Source organism: Mauremys reevesii, linkage group 23 (assembly GCF_016161935.1).
Source record: "Mauremys reevesii isolate NIE-2019 linkage group 23, ASM1616193v1, whole genome shotgun sequence".
Taxonomy (NCBI): domain Eukaryota; kingdom Metazoa; phylum Chordata; order Testudines; family Geoemydidae; genus Mauremys; species Mauremys reevesii.
The window spans coordinates 1199220-1213000 of record NC_052645.1 but is presented as its reverse complement, the minus strand read 5'-3'; positions in this window follow the sequence as shown (position 1 = coordinate 1213000).

Below are 13781 nucleotides of genomic sequence, written 5' to 3'. Positions count from 1 at the left end.
ATGCCTTTCTAGAATGTATTTGCCCCAAAAGTAGCTATTGTGTCATATGGGAGGCCTGTGATATGCAGGGGGTCAGATTAGATGCTCTAATGGTCTCTTCTGGCCATAAAGTCGACTAATTTCTGAAAAACTGAGTGTAGCATTGGGAGAAGTGTCTGATGTTTTCCTGTCTAGCCGGCTTGCTGCCTAGAACGAACGCTTCTTGAGTGGGGTGATCCACAGGGAGTAGCTCAAACCTGCAAAGTGCCTGGGCAGGGGCAGGACATTAGCACAGCAAGGGAGGGGTGTGGCAGTGACATCACAAAGGCCTTTTGCAGGACCGCAGACTATTGGTCAAAGGTGGTGGGGAGGTGGTGACCTCACAGAGAGATGCTGACATCAGCCAGGCAGGACAGGGGCGAGGGGCCAGGGAAACCTCAGAGACCCTGTGGCTTTGCTTCAGCAAGTCTCCTTCTCCAGGTCTCTCTTTGAGGACTGAGAGAGTATTCCGGTTCAGGTACGTGAGCGCCAGGAGCAACCTCTTTAGAGTTTTCTCCTTTCCTTTTCCTGATTTTACTAGAAAACAGCCATCCCAGTTTAGAAGGTAAGAGCCTCCTTGAGGTTTGAAACCTGTTCAGTCTGATCCATCTAGTGACAGTTGAATTTTAGGCATGGAAAATACAAACTTAAGGAGGCAGAATTTTATTCCGCACCTGGGATTTTGTCCTTTAGAATCACTGTGGTCATTAGAGTTTGTCCTTTTTGTCAAGTATCAGAGGGGTAGCCGTGTTAGTCTGATCTCTGTAAAACAAAAGAAGAATGGTGGCACCTTATATAGTCTATAGGTGCCACAGGAACACTTTGTTGCTGTCCTTTTGTTTCACCTTTCCTCCATCCATCCCTTCCTCCTTTCTCTTTGTCTCTTGCTTCTTTTGTCCTTTCATGTGTTCCCCTCCCAACACCAGGAGCAGTGTGTGTGTGCGTGTGTGTGTGTGTGTGTGTTGCGGGGGAGTGCTCGACAGCTCCCATTGTGGGAGGCCCACCCAAAAATGTGGGGCTGAAATAGTGCTCGGGCAGTGATCCCCACTGGTGGCCTGGCCATCCTTTGGGCTCTCTGGTGAGAACCTCAGCCTCCCGTCCTCAGTCTCTACCCTGATTGGCTGAGCAGGGGGTTATTGACAGGGAGGAGACTCAGGTCCTTGTTGTTCTCTTTTAAGACCAAGGAAATAAGTCAGAACCAGTCATATGTTTGATGAATTTTGCTGCTTTGCTGCATTAATGGTCTCTGAGCAGTTCATGATTCTCTCTAACATTGCAGTTCTCCTCAAATACTTGCTGAATAATTATTGTGCACTGTTGTTGGTCTGGAGCTCATCCGAGAGCACTTTATTCAGGTCATTCAATGTCTGAAATTCAAGATGTGATGGTTAGTTTGAAAATCAGGGCTCTTGGGTCCTATTCCCAACTCTGCCATGGGCTGGCTGTGTGACCTAAGACAAGTCAATTCTCTTTTCTCAGCCTTAGCTCCTCCCTCTTTCAAGTAGGGATAATAATGATCCGCTCCTACCTACCTCAACACACTCACTGTCTCTCCCCACACACACAAAGTCTCCACACTGCACTTGAAAGGCAGCTGGCAATCTAGTAGGATGCCCACAAAACGATGGGAGAGAGAAATCTGCATCATTGAAAGTACAGCCATGGAGACACCACACACCAGCCTTCCCTAGCTGGCAAGAATCAAACTTCCACAGAAAAACCCCTATGGTGTCATAGCCCAGCTCCCTAAGCCCTCAGCCACAACCACTTAACACATGGATCTTTCTACACTCTGGTTCTGTTCTCACTGAAGGGTCATTTCCAATTGTTTGCTCAGACCAGCTTCCCCAGCACACTCACTGTTGTGCAGCTCTGTACATGTGGCCATGGCTGAGCAGCAAGAATTCCTGCCCTTTTCCCTACTGGCTGGAGCATGGCTAGAGTGTGTCTGTGGTTAATGATGTTACTGTAGATTGTTCATTCCCTGCCTTGGCAATTCAGACAGTCCCTTTTCCCAACATATTTCCAGCACATCAGTCTCTGGCTGGTGTCTCCTGGGCAGTGGAAAACATCCCTTGTTTGGTGCTGCCAAGGGGATCGTGCAGAGCTGAGACATCCCTCGGCTTGGAACAAAGGGGGAGTTGGATGGAATTTATCACACAACCCTCCCTGCTCCCCAGAGCCCCATGGGGAGAATCTAGAGAGGGGGGAGTCATTCCTCCCCTGCGCTCCCAGAAGAGCTGCTAGGGCTCCTTCCTGCCAGCTACTCACCCCTGGATACACCCTCAGCTCCTGGGAACTTTCTGCTCCAAAGGCTCCAGAGGCCTGGGGTGGGGAGGGCGTCACTGCACAGTCTGAAACACAAGGGAGGTTTCTGGAATTGAAGGAAGGAGCAGGAAATGGAGAGGACAGAAACAGAGAGAAAACGCCTCTTCTCCTCCCCTCCCAGCAAGAAATGTGACCAAGGACCAGCGTTAGGGAAATGGTGCCCGGGCAAAACTTGTACTTTGGCACTTCCCATTGCCCCGGACGATCCGCCTCCCGTTTACAGCTAGCTCCTGCACTCCCAACCCTTGTGCCTCCTTCACCCCTAACTCCTGCCCCTCCTGTGCCCTAACCCTACACTGTCGCCTTTGCCCTTAACTCCCGCACTCCCCTCCTGTGCAGGGCCGACTCCAGACCCCAGCGCGCTAAGCGCGTGCTTGGGGCAGCATCCCGTGGGAGGGCGGCAGGCGGCTCCGGTGCATCTCCTGCAGACGTGCCTGCGGAGGGTCCCCCGGTCCCGTGGCTTTGGTGGAGCATCCGCAGGCATGCCTGCGGGAGGTCCACCGGAGCCGCGGGACCAGCGGACCCTCTGCAGCCACGTCTGCAGGAGATGCACCGGAGCCGCGGGACCGGCGACCGCCAGAGCGTCCCCCGTGGCGTGCCGCCCTACTGGGGCGGCGCAAATCCCAGAGCCGCCCCTGCTCCTGTGCCACCAGCCATTGCCCCTCTGCTGCACCCCCTTCATCCCTAACCCCTGCACCCCCTCCTGCACCCACGTGGGGACACTGACCTGTGTACATGGAGCCGCTGGCATTGCTGCCTGCTCCTCCCTGGGATGCTGCTCCTCCGGGCACCCCGAGGGGCTGCAGGGCGTGGGGAGGGGCGAGAAGCGACATCATCCGAGCTCCCTGCATCCAGGTCACTTTCCTCAGCCGGGCTGCATCAGGGGAGGGCAGAGAGCAGCAGCTTCTGATGCTCCCCTCACAGCACAGCCCAGCTGGGGAAAGTGACCAGGACGCATGGAGCACATAGTGTTGCTCCTCGCTCCCCCCACCCTCTGTGGGGCCACGGAGGAGCACTGGGGCAGGGAGAGCAGTGAGCACCTTTGCACTGCCACACGGTGCCCTTTGACCCCTTGGAGCCCTGGGCGGCTGCCGGGGGCCCCACCCCTAAGGCCGGCCGGGCTCCCCAGTACGAACAGCAGAGACACAGGGAGACTGGCCACCCACTGAGCAGAGGTAGCCTGGGCGGCTCGTAATGGAGGCTCGGGGGGCTCAGCCTCCCCAAACCTTGCGTCGCCCAGGGGGCAGTGGGGCCCATGACTAGGGGCCCTGGCCAAACTGGGCCCCCTGGAAAACTCTCCCCCATGTCGGCCCCAGGAGTGGAGGAGCTCCCACTCCCTGCTACGGCCCGGGGGCTGCAGCAGGGGCACAGAGCATCTCTGGTCTCGGGGCCCCAGCGGGGCAGGGGTAAAGGAGTGACAGGGTGGGGCCAGTGGGGGAAGGGGTGGAACAGAGGTGACAGTGGATGGGGCCGTGGGTGGAAGGTGTGGAAGGGGGCAGAGCCACAGACAGTAACGGGGGGTCATGGTTCCAGTGCTGGGGCCCCGCACTTGTTCTCCCTTCCCTGGGCTTTGGCATCACTAGCCCCTGCTTAGCGAGTAGGGTTCAGTGGTCCCCAAAATGTGGGGCATGACTCCTAGGGGGACACAGAGGAACATTCATGGGGGCACCTCAGGGCCTGAGCCAGCCCCCATGGAGGGAGCAGCGCTCAGCCCCACTCTGTCCCAGCTCTTCCCCAACCCCACCCTCAGCCTGGGCCTCTGGCTCCCTCCTTGGCCTCGACCCCCTTACCCCTGTCTGCACCCCTCTCCCCAGCAAGCAACAGCCCCACTCCCAGCCCCAGCCTCGACCCACTTACCACTTACCCGTTTCTCAACCGTGGCTTCTGAAGGTATGATGCTGCCCCGCGCAGGAACGTGCTGCGCCGCTTCACCCCTTCCCCCCCCCCCGCACAAAGCGGCTGGTCGGGGCGGGGGCCGGGGGGGAAGCTCCTGCAGCCGAAATGCCCCACCCCCGGCACAGGGCAGGTCTGTGCGGGCGGGTCCGGCTGGGTCTGGCTCTGTCCGGGACTCGATCCTGTGTCCACCCCGCGGGATGTTCCCGGCGCCCCTTGTTCGCTGGGGCTGTAATCCACCCCTGCATCTGGGTGTGAGCGGGTCTGGGTGGGTCCGCTGGCCTCGGCACTGGCTGCGTGTCACCCCGACTCCCGCTGCCCCGGCCCCGCCCCTCCCCGGGTGAGCCCGGCTGTAAACACCGCAGACAGACTTGGCCTTCCCGCAAAGCCCTGCCCTGCCCCCTCATTCCCTGCCCCTGCTCCCCATACCCCCAAAGCTCTGTCCCTGCCCCCCCCCGCCTGGTCACTGCCCACCCCCGTGTGGGGGCACCAGCACTGTGCCGGGTCGTGATGGGAAATTGTCCACGCTGGCCCAGGAGAGACGTGTGTGTCCCTGCTGCCCCCTGCTGGTGGGGCTGAGCCCCGCTCTGTGTGTGTGGTGGCTTTGCAGGATTTTGTATCCTGCAGCAAGTGACACACACACACACATTGACGCACAAAGGGACTCACACAATCCCAAGAACACACACACAACACACCCAGAGGGGCATGCTAGCCCAACCCCCCCAGAGAGAAACAATCACACCCCACAGCCGCACTCTCAATCACACACACACACACCAGAATATTCGCAATCTTGCACAGAGACACAACTGCACACAGTTCACGCCCACTGCTCCCAACACAAGGACCTCCTGCCCCACACAGCCTGTGCCGAGGCCTGTGGAACTCACTGCCACTGGACAGCTACCAATGAGAATGATCCCCTCCTGCTGGATCATCTGCTTGGCCCCCCAATCCCTCTCGGGACGTGTGTGGCGTGGCTGGGGATTGTGCAATGGCCCAGCACCAGGCAATGCAGAACAGACACCACACGCCCTGCTCAGCCTCACCTGAGCTGCTCTCCAGGTGCATTGGAGCCCAGCACCCCACACCGTGGCACTCCTGCCCCACAGGGGGTGAGCTGCAGCCCCTGCCACACTCCGCGGAGGGGAGAAGGGTCAGGCCAGCCAGCCCTTGTAAGATGGGGAAATCACCATCGGGGTCAACGGTATGGGGGCTGTGACATATTGAGAAACGGTTGTTGCACTGGCAGAGGGCAGCAGAGCATGCGCACACACACACAATTGCAAACATACACAAACACATGCATGAATCCAGCCACACACACACAATTGGTAATGTACACAAACATCCGCACAAATCCAGCCAACACCAACACAAGCCTGGGAGCCAGGGGAGCAGAGCAGGCTGGGGCTGGGTCACTCCACTTCCTGCAGGAAGTAGCCAGCCCCCCTGGTCCCACGATGGCCTGGGACCAGCCCCCCTCTGCTTCCCCCCACAGAGACCTGCGGCCCCAGCCTGCTCTGCTCCCCTGGCTCCCAAACTTGGGAAGGGGGGAACTGCCCCACAGCACTCGCCGGCGGCGTTGCTGGGAGCAAGGGCAGTGGACCAGGCTGGGGCTGGGTCACTCCACTTACCATGCAGTGAGTGCAGGGGCAGGGGCCATGGGGACGAGCCGGGCAGCCCCCCCTGCAGCAGCTCCCCTCCCCAGCTCACCTCCGCTCCACCTTCTCCCCTGAGCTCGCCACGTCTCCCGTCTCCCAGGCTTGTGGTGCCAATCAGCTGTTTAGTGCGGCAAGCCTGGGAGGGGAGGAGAATCAGAGCGGGGGCGTTGTGCTCAGGGGAGAAGACGGAGCAGAGGTGAACTGGGACAGGGAGCGGTTCACCTGCACGCTCCCACCCCTGTTACTTGCTGTGGGCAGCCCTCCCCCCGCACCTCCCAGCCCCCTGCCCCAGCTCACCTCCACTCCCCCACCTCCCCATAATGCGTTTTTTGGTGCCCCCAACCACTTGGCACCCTGGGCGGCCGACTAGTTCGCCTAGTGGTTGCACTGGCCCTGGCCACTGCCTATCAGCAGGATTCCCCCTCCTCCTCCTCAGTGAGAATAAATCTCCACACCTAGACAGCTGGTCCGTCCGTAGCACCACAATCCCCCATGCCTGAGCCTCCCTGCCAAAGCCCTGCACCTGGCTCCAGAGAATTAAGTCTCACGTGTCACTGGGAACTCGACTTCTTGTGCCCAAAGAGTCTCGGCCCCCCTCAGTAGCTGACCTGAGAAACACAGTGTCTGCAAAAGCAGCAAAGAGTCGTGTGGCACCTCACAGACTAACAGACGTATTGGAGCATGAGCTTTCGTGGCTGAATCCCCACTTCGTTGGATGTGTCAGTGTCGGCCTTTTCCAAAGAAGTGCCTGGAGGGCCTTTTTTTTCTGTGTAACCACGTGGCCTAATGGATAAGGTGTCTGACTTCGGATCAGGCGATTGAGGGTTTAAATCTTTTCGTGGTTGTGCTCGTGCAGTTTTACCATTGTGCTGAAAGTCCTGCTCCCTTCAGGGCTGGAACTTCTTCTTGGCGGCTCAGGCCAATGCTCTGGCCTGGAGGATGGAGACCCCAGCGACTGGTGACCTGGTGACCTGGTGACCCGGAGACCCAGCTCAGGAGTCACAGCCAGTTCTGGCCAGTGAGAGGACAATGGGCTGCGGGGAGAGGACCCCGTGACCAACCTGTTCCAGCCAGAGGGGGACGGAGAGGAGAGGAGGCCCAGGCAACCCTGTTTACCTGGAGAAAAGACAATGGACAGAGGCGGGGCCTGGGGCCGGGGATATCGGAGGCCCAGCTGGGGAGCAGGGGGGCTTGGGGCTGGCGAGGGGAAGCAGGCAGAGCCCACCTGGCTGCAGGGGGACTGGGATGTGCTGGGCTGAGGGAGGCCAGGCCTGAGGCCCTGAGAGTTTCTTGTGCTGTGTTCAACTCTCAATAAACCCTCCTGTTTTATGCTGGCTGAGAGTCACTCCGGTCTAGAGAACAGGGGGCAGCAACCCCTTCGGGGGTGAGGAGGCCCAGGGGGTCCAGAGCGCGTGGACTCCCTGAGGGGCCCACGGCGAGAGACAGACGTGCTAAGGCTCAGAGAGGTGCGGCTCCAGGAGGTGGAGGGGCCTGACCCCGAGAGAGAGTGGACCCCCGAGAAGGGCTGTCGCACTGAAAGGGGCACCCCCCACGGACCGCACGGGGCCATGAATGGGCACGATCTGTGAGTCCGTGACAGGCAGTGACATCACAAAGGCCTTTTGCAGGACCTCAGACTATTGGTCAAAGGTGGTGGGGAGGTGGTGACCTCACAGAGAGATGCTGACATCAGCCAGGCAGGACAGGGGCGAGGGGCCAGGGAAACCTCAGAGACCCCTGTGGCTTTGCTTCAGCAAGTCTCCTTCTCCAGGTCTCTCTCTGAAGACTGGGGGAATATTGGGGTTCACGGACGTGAGCACCAGGAGGAACCTCTTTCGAGTTTTCTCCTTCCCTTTTAGTGATTTTACTAGAAAACAGCCGTCCCTGTTTAGAAGGTAAGAGCCTCCTCGAGGGAAGGGGTGTCCTGGGGGTGTCACAGTTCGGATGCCAGTGGCCCCCCTACACTGTAAGGAAGTTCCCGCCACCGGCTTTGTGTTCGCAGTGCGGGAGAGAGCAGCATCCATGGCAGTGATTTGCTCCTGGCTGCCGGAGCAGAGCAGCAGGCTCAGCTGTCAGGACTTCCCAGAGCGATTAAAGGGGAGGGGCCCATGGCTCTGTAGCAGGAATGCAGGGCAGGCGAGTTCACGGCGGGCATTGTGGGATACTGGAGGAGGCCAGTTATGGTGATATAATGAACAGCAGCATCTACACTGACACACAGGGTACGTCTACACTACGGGATTATTCTGAATTTACATAAACCGGTTTAGCAAAACAGATTGTATAAAATTGATTGCGTGCGGCCACACTAAACACATTAAATCGGTGTTGTGCGTCCACAGTCCGAGGCTAGCGTCGATTTCTGGAGCGTTGCACTGTGGGTAGCTATCCCGTAGCTATCCCATAGTTCCCGCAGCCTCCCCCCCTCGTTGGAATTTCCGGGTTGAGATCCCAGTGCCTGATGGGGCAAAAATCATTGTCGCGGGTGGTTCTGGGTACAGCCTCACCCCTCCCTCCCTGAAAGCAGCAGACAACCGTTTCGCGCCTTTTTTGCTTGGTGAACTGTGCAGACGCCATAGCACAGCAAGCATGGACCCTGCTCAGCTCAATACCGCAATCGTGGATGTTTTAAACACCTCACGCATTCTCGTGCAGTATATGGTGAACCAGGACCTTCAAACCGAGGCGAGGAGGAGGCGGATACGGCAGCGCGGCGATGACAGTGATGAGGACGTAGACACAGAATTCTCTCAAACCACGGGCCCCTGCGCTTTGGAGATCCTGATGGTAATGGGGCAGATTCTATCGATTGAACGCCGATTTTGGGCTCGGGAAACAAGCACAGACTGGTGGGACCGCATTGTGTTGCAGGTGTGGGACGATTCCCAGTGGCTGCGAAACTTCGCATGCGTAAGGGCACTTTCATGGAACTTTGTGACTTGCTTGCCCCTGCCCTGAAATGCCATAATACCAAGATGAGAGCAGCCCTCACAGTTGAGAAGCGAGTGGCGATAGCCCTGTGGAAGCTTGCAACGCCAGACAGCTACCGGTCAGTCGGGAATCAATTTGGAGTTGGAAAATCTACTGTGGGGGCTGCTGTGATGCAAGTAGCCAAAGCAATCACTAAGCTGCTGCTACGAAAGGTTGTGACTCTGGGAAATGTGCAGGCCATAGTGGATGGCTTTGCTGCACTGGGATTCCCTAACTGTGGGGGTGCGATAGATGGAACCCATATCCCTATCTTGGCACCGGAGCGCCAGGGCATCCAGTACGTAAACCGGAAGGGGTACTTTTCAATGGTGCTGCAAGCTCTGGTGGATCACAAGGGACGTTTCACCAACATCCACGTGGGATGGCCAGGGAGAGTTCATGACGCTCGCGTATTCAGAAGCACTACTCTGTTTAAACGGCTGCAGCAAGGGAATTACTTCCCAGACCAGAAAATAACAGTTGGGGATGTTGAAATGCCTGTCGTTATCCTGGGGGACCCAGCCTACCCCTTGATGCCATGGCTCATGAAGCCATACACAGGCAGCCTGGACAGTGGTCAGGATCTGTTCAATTACAGGCTGAGCAAGTGCAGAATGGTGGTGGAATGTGCATTTGGCCGTTTAAAGGCGCGCTGGCGCACATTACTGACTCGCTCAGACCTCAGCCAAACCAATGTCCCCTATGTTATTGCTGCTTGCTGTATTCTCCACAATCTCTGTGAGAGTAAGGGGGAGACCTTTATGGCGGGGTGGGAGGCTGAGGCAAATCACCTGGTCGCTGATTACGCGGAGCCAGACACCAGGGAGATTAGAAGAGCACACCAGGAAGCGGTGCGCATCAGAGAAGCTTTGAAAACGAGCTTCATCAATGGCCAGGGTACACTGTGACTGCTGTGTTTGTTGATTAACACCCCCCCCCCTTGATTGACTCATTCCCTGTAAGCAACTCACCCTCCCCCGTCGAGTACAGCTTACTTATGCAAATAAAGTCACTATAGTATAAAAATCAGGAATTCTTTATTAATTCATTATAAAAAGAGGGAGAGAAGTAAGGGTGTGGTTTGGGAGGAGGATAGGAGGGATGGAGAAGGCCATTTAAAAATTTCACAGTAATGACAGCCTTCTGGTTGGGCTGTCCACGGGGGTGGAGTGGGCGGGTGCAGGCCTCCCCACGCTGCGTTCTTACACGTCTGGGTGAGGAGGATGTGGAACATGGTGAGGGTTGAGGGTGGTTATACAGGGGCTGCAGCGGCACTCTGTGATCCTGCTGCTGTTCCTGAAGCTCCACCAGACGCTGGAGCATGTCAGTTTGATCATGCAGCAGCCCCAGAGTTGCATCCTGCCACCGCTGATCTTCCTGCTGCCACCGCTGATTTTCCTGCTGGTCTTCCTGCCGCCACCTCTCATCTCCGGTGTCTTTCCTGTCCTCACGTTCACTGGCATCTTTCCTGTAATTTGATACCACGTCCTTCCACTCATTCAGATGAGCTCTTTCCTTGCGTGTAACTTCCATAATATCTGAGAACATTTCATCTCGCATCTTCTTTTTCCTCCGCCTTATCTGTGCTAGCCTTTGGGATGGAGGAGGGACACTTGAAAAATTTGCAGCTGCATGAGGGAGAGAAATATTTTAAAAGATACATTTTACAGAACAATGGTTATACTCTTTCACAGTGAACAGCACTATTCACCTTACATAGCACATGTGATTTCCCTACAAGGTCGCATTTTTCATCTTAATACTGAGTGCCTGCAGCTCTGGAGTTACAGATCTCACAGACACAGGTCCAGGCATCAGAATTCAGCTTGCATGCGGCCATGGTAAGCCACTGTCTTTCGGCTTCTGTAGTGATTTACCCCTCCCCCCAATGCATGGCTAATACCATGCTAGCTCCCTGCTAATCAACACCCTTCCCACCCCGCCACCCACTGCGTGGCTGGTAGCTTGGGGAAGATCCCCGCTGACCAAACACGAAAAAGATCATCGGCATTTCACTCCTCCCCTCCCCCCGCTTGGCTAAGTGCAGGAAAGTTTTTTTTTAAGCTGCTGCAGTCCACGAACCCAGTAGGAAAATGGCCATCCCCCTTACTTAAATTCCTGATTTTTAACCAGGTTATCCTGAACGATATCACTTTGCTGAGGATCACACAGCGAGATAAAGAACGGATGCTTCTTGAATGCCAGCAGTCACCGGGACCATACGCTGCTATGCTTTGCCATGCAATGATACCTGATTACTTGCTACATGCATGGCGTGGTAAAGTTTCCTACCATGGTGGGCGGAACAAGGCTGCCTTGCCCAGAAACCTTCTGCAAAGGCTTCTGGAGTACCTCCAGGAGCGCTTCATCGAGATGTCCCTGGAGGATTTCCGTTCAATCCCCAGACATGTTAACAAACTTTTCTAAGTAACTATACTGTCTGCGAATGCGTCCCAAGTCCTCAGGGCAAATCAATCATTAAAAAACGCTTGCTTAAAAAACAATGTTTGCTATTTGCAAAGGTTCACTCACCAGAGGTCCCTTCCATGGCGTCATTGTCTGGGATAGTTGCTTGGGAGGGCTGGGAGGAGGGTAATTCCATCAGGGTGAGAAAAAGCTCCTAGCTGCTGGGGCTCATGGAGTGCTGTGTGCTCTCTGCTAGGTCATCCTCCTCTTCTTCATCTTCATCTTCCCCGTCCGCAAAGTCCTCAGACATGGCAGAGATTACGACCCCCACCTCAGAATCCACGGTCAGGGGTGGGGTACTTGCGCAGCCCCTAAAATTGCATGCAGCTCAGCATAGAAGCGGCATGTTTTTCGACCTGCCCCAGACCTACCGTTTGCTTCTTTGGTTTTCTGGTAGGCTTGTCTGAGCTCCTTAACTTTCACTCTGCACTGCAGTGAGTCCCTGCTGTGGCCTTTATCCGTCATAGCCTTAGAAATTCTTTCAAATACTTTTTCATTTCGTCTTTTGGAACGCAGTTCTGTTAGCACTGAATCCTCTCCCCATATAGCGATCAGATCCAGTACCTCCCGTGCAGTCCATGCTGGGGCTCTTTTTCGATTCTCAGGAGACTGCATTGTTACCTGTGCAGATGAGCTGTGCGTGGTCACCTGTGCTGATGAGCTCTCCACACTGGGGAAGCAGGAAATGAATTTCAAAAGTTCGTGGGGCTTTTCCTGTCTACCTGGCCAGTGCATCAGAGTTCAGAGTGCTGTCCAGAGCAGTCACAGTGGTGCACTGTGGGATACCGCCCGGAGGCCAATACCGTCGATTTGTGGCCACACTAACCCTATTCCGATATGTTAATCCCGATATTAGCGCTACTCCTCTCGTCGGGAGGAGTACAGAAACCGATTTAAGAGCCATTAAAATTGATATAAGGTGCCTCCTAGTGTGGACGGGTGTGGCGTTAAATCGGTTTTATGCTCCTAAAACCGGTTTAAACGCCTAGTGTAGACCAGGCTTTAGAGACGCCGAGGACTGGAACTGATTTCAGCTGCTGGACAGCTCTGCTAGGTCTTTATTCATTTGCACAGGAAAATGCTGAGAGTTTAAATTCATTTCAACCCCGCCACTCCCTGCCTTCAGCAAACTCCTGAACATACTGGAGATGGGTCTGGAAATCGATTTTCATTTGAAAAAGCTTTTTAAGGGAATCACTTGGATTGGAACTAGGAACCCATTATGCTGTAGGGAAACATTCACCCACTGAGCTATACTCTCAACAAAGAGTGTCATGTATAGCCCAGAGCAGGAACAGTTTTTAATGTGGGGGTTAGTAAACTTTATCTCTGTACAAACACCACAGCTTACAAACTCCCCACCCCCGCTCTGTGTCACCAGAGCACAACAACAACTCTCCTTGGAGCACACACAGCTCCCCAGCTCCCTGCCCGTCAGTCTCTCCAGCATTGCTCCAATCCCTTAAAGCAGGGTCTCAACCTCAATTTACCTTAGGGCCAGGGCCAGTCCTCCAGTCCTCCCAGTGGGCCAATAATGTCACTCATACTGCCCAGAACCCATCCCCCAAAACTCCATTCCCCAACCTGCCTAAGGCTCTGGGAGGGAGTTTGGGTGGGGAGAGGAGGTCTAGGGTGCAGGCCCTGGGCTGGGGATTGGGGTGCAGGAGGGGTGCAGGCTGTGGGGGGAGTTTGGGTGCAGAAGGGGTGAGAGGCTGGTCTCTGGGAGGGAGTTTGGGTGGGGGAGGGGTTCTGGGGGGCAGGCTCTGGGATGGAGTTTGCAGCACCGTAACATGGGCGAGGCGAGTGAGGCACTTGCCTCGGGCGTGCAAAGTGGAGGGGCACAGCTCTACCACGATCAGCGACACTTCGGCGGCAGCTCTACCGCTGCCACTTCTTCGGCAGCAATTCGGCAGTGGGTCCTTCTCTCCGAGAGGGACTCAGGGACCCGCTGCCAAATTGCCACCGAAGGATGAATGAAGCAGCGGTGGCAATTCAGTGGCAGGTCCTTCCCTCCAACAGGAACTCAGGGACCTGCCGCCACAGAGCCTGGAGCCGGCCCTTGCCTCGGGCACAAAAATTCCTTGTCATGGCTCTGGGTGTTGGGGGGCGGGGTGCTGGCTGTGGGTTGGGGCTGGGGTTAGGGGGAACTGGAGGTGGGGTGGGGTGCACGCTCTGGGAGGGAGATTGGGGCAGGCGGGAGGGGGTGTGTGGAGGGAGAGGGCACAGGCTCTGGGAGGGAGATTGGGGCAGGCGTGTGTGGACCGGGGTGCAGGCTCTGGGAGGGGGTCAGGAGTGTGGCGCTTCCCTGGGGCTCCAAGGTGGGGCAGGCTGGGGGGCCTCCATGTGCTGCTGCCCCCAGGCATCACCCCCACAGTGTCCCATTGGCTGCAGGGGCTCGGGACAGGGGCAGCGCGCGGAGGCACAGCCCCACCCTGCCCT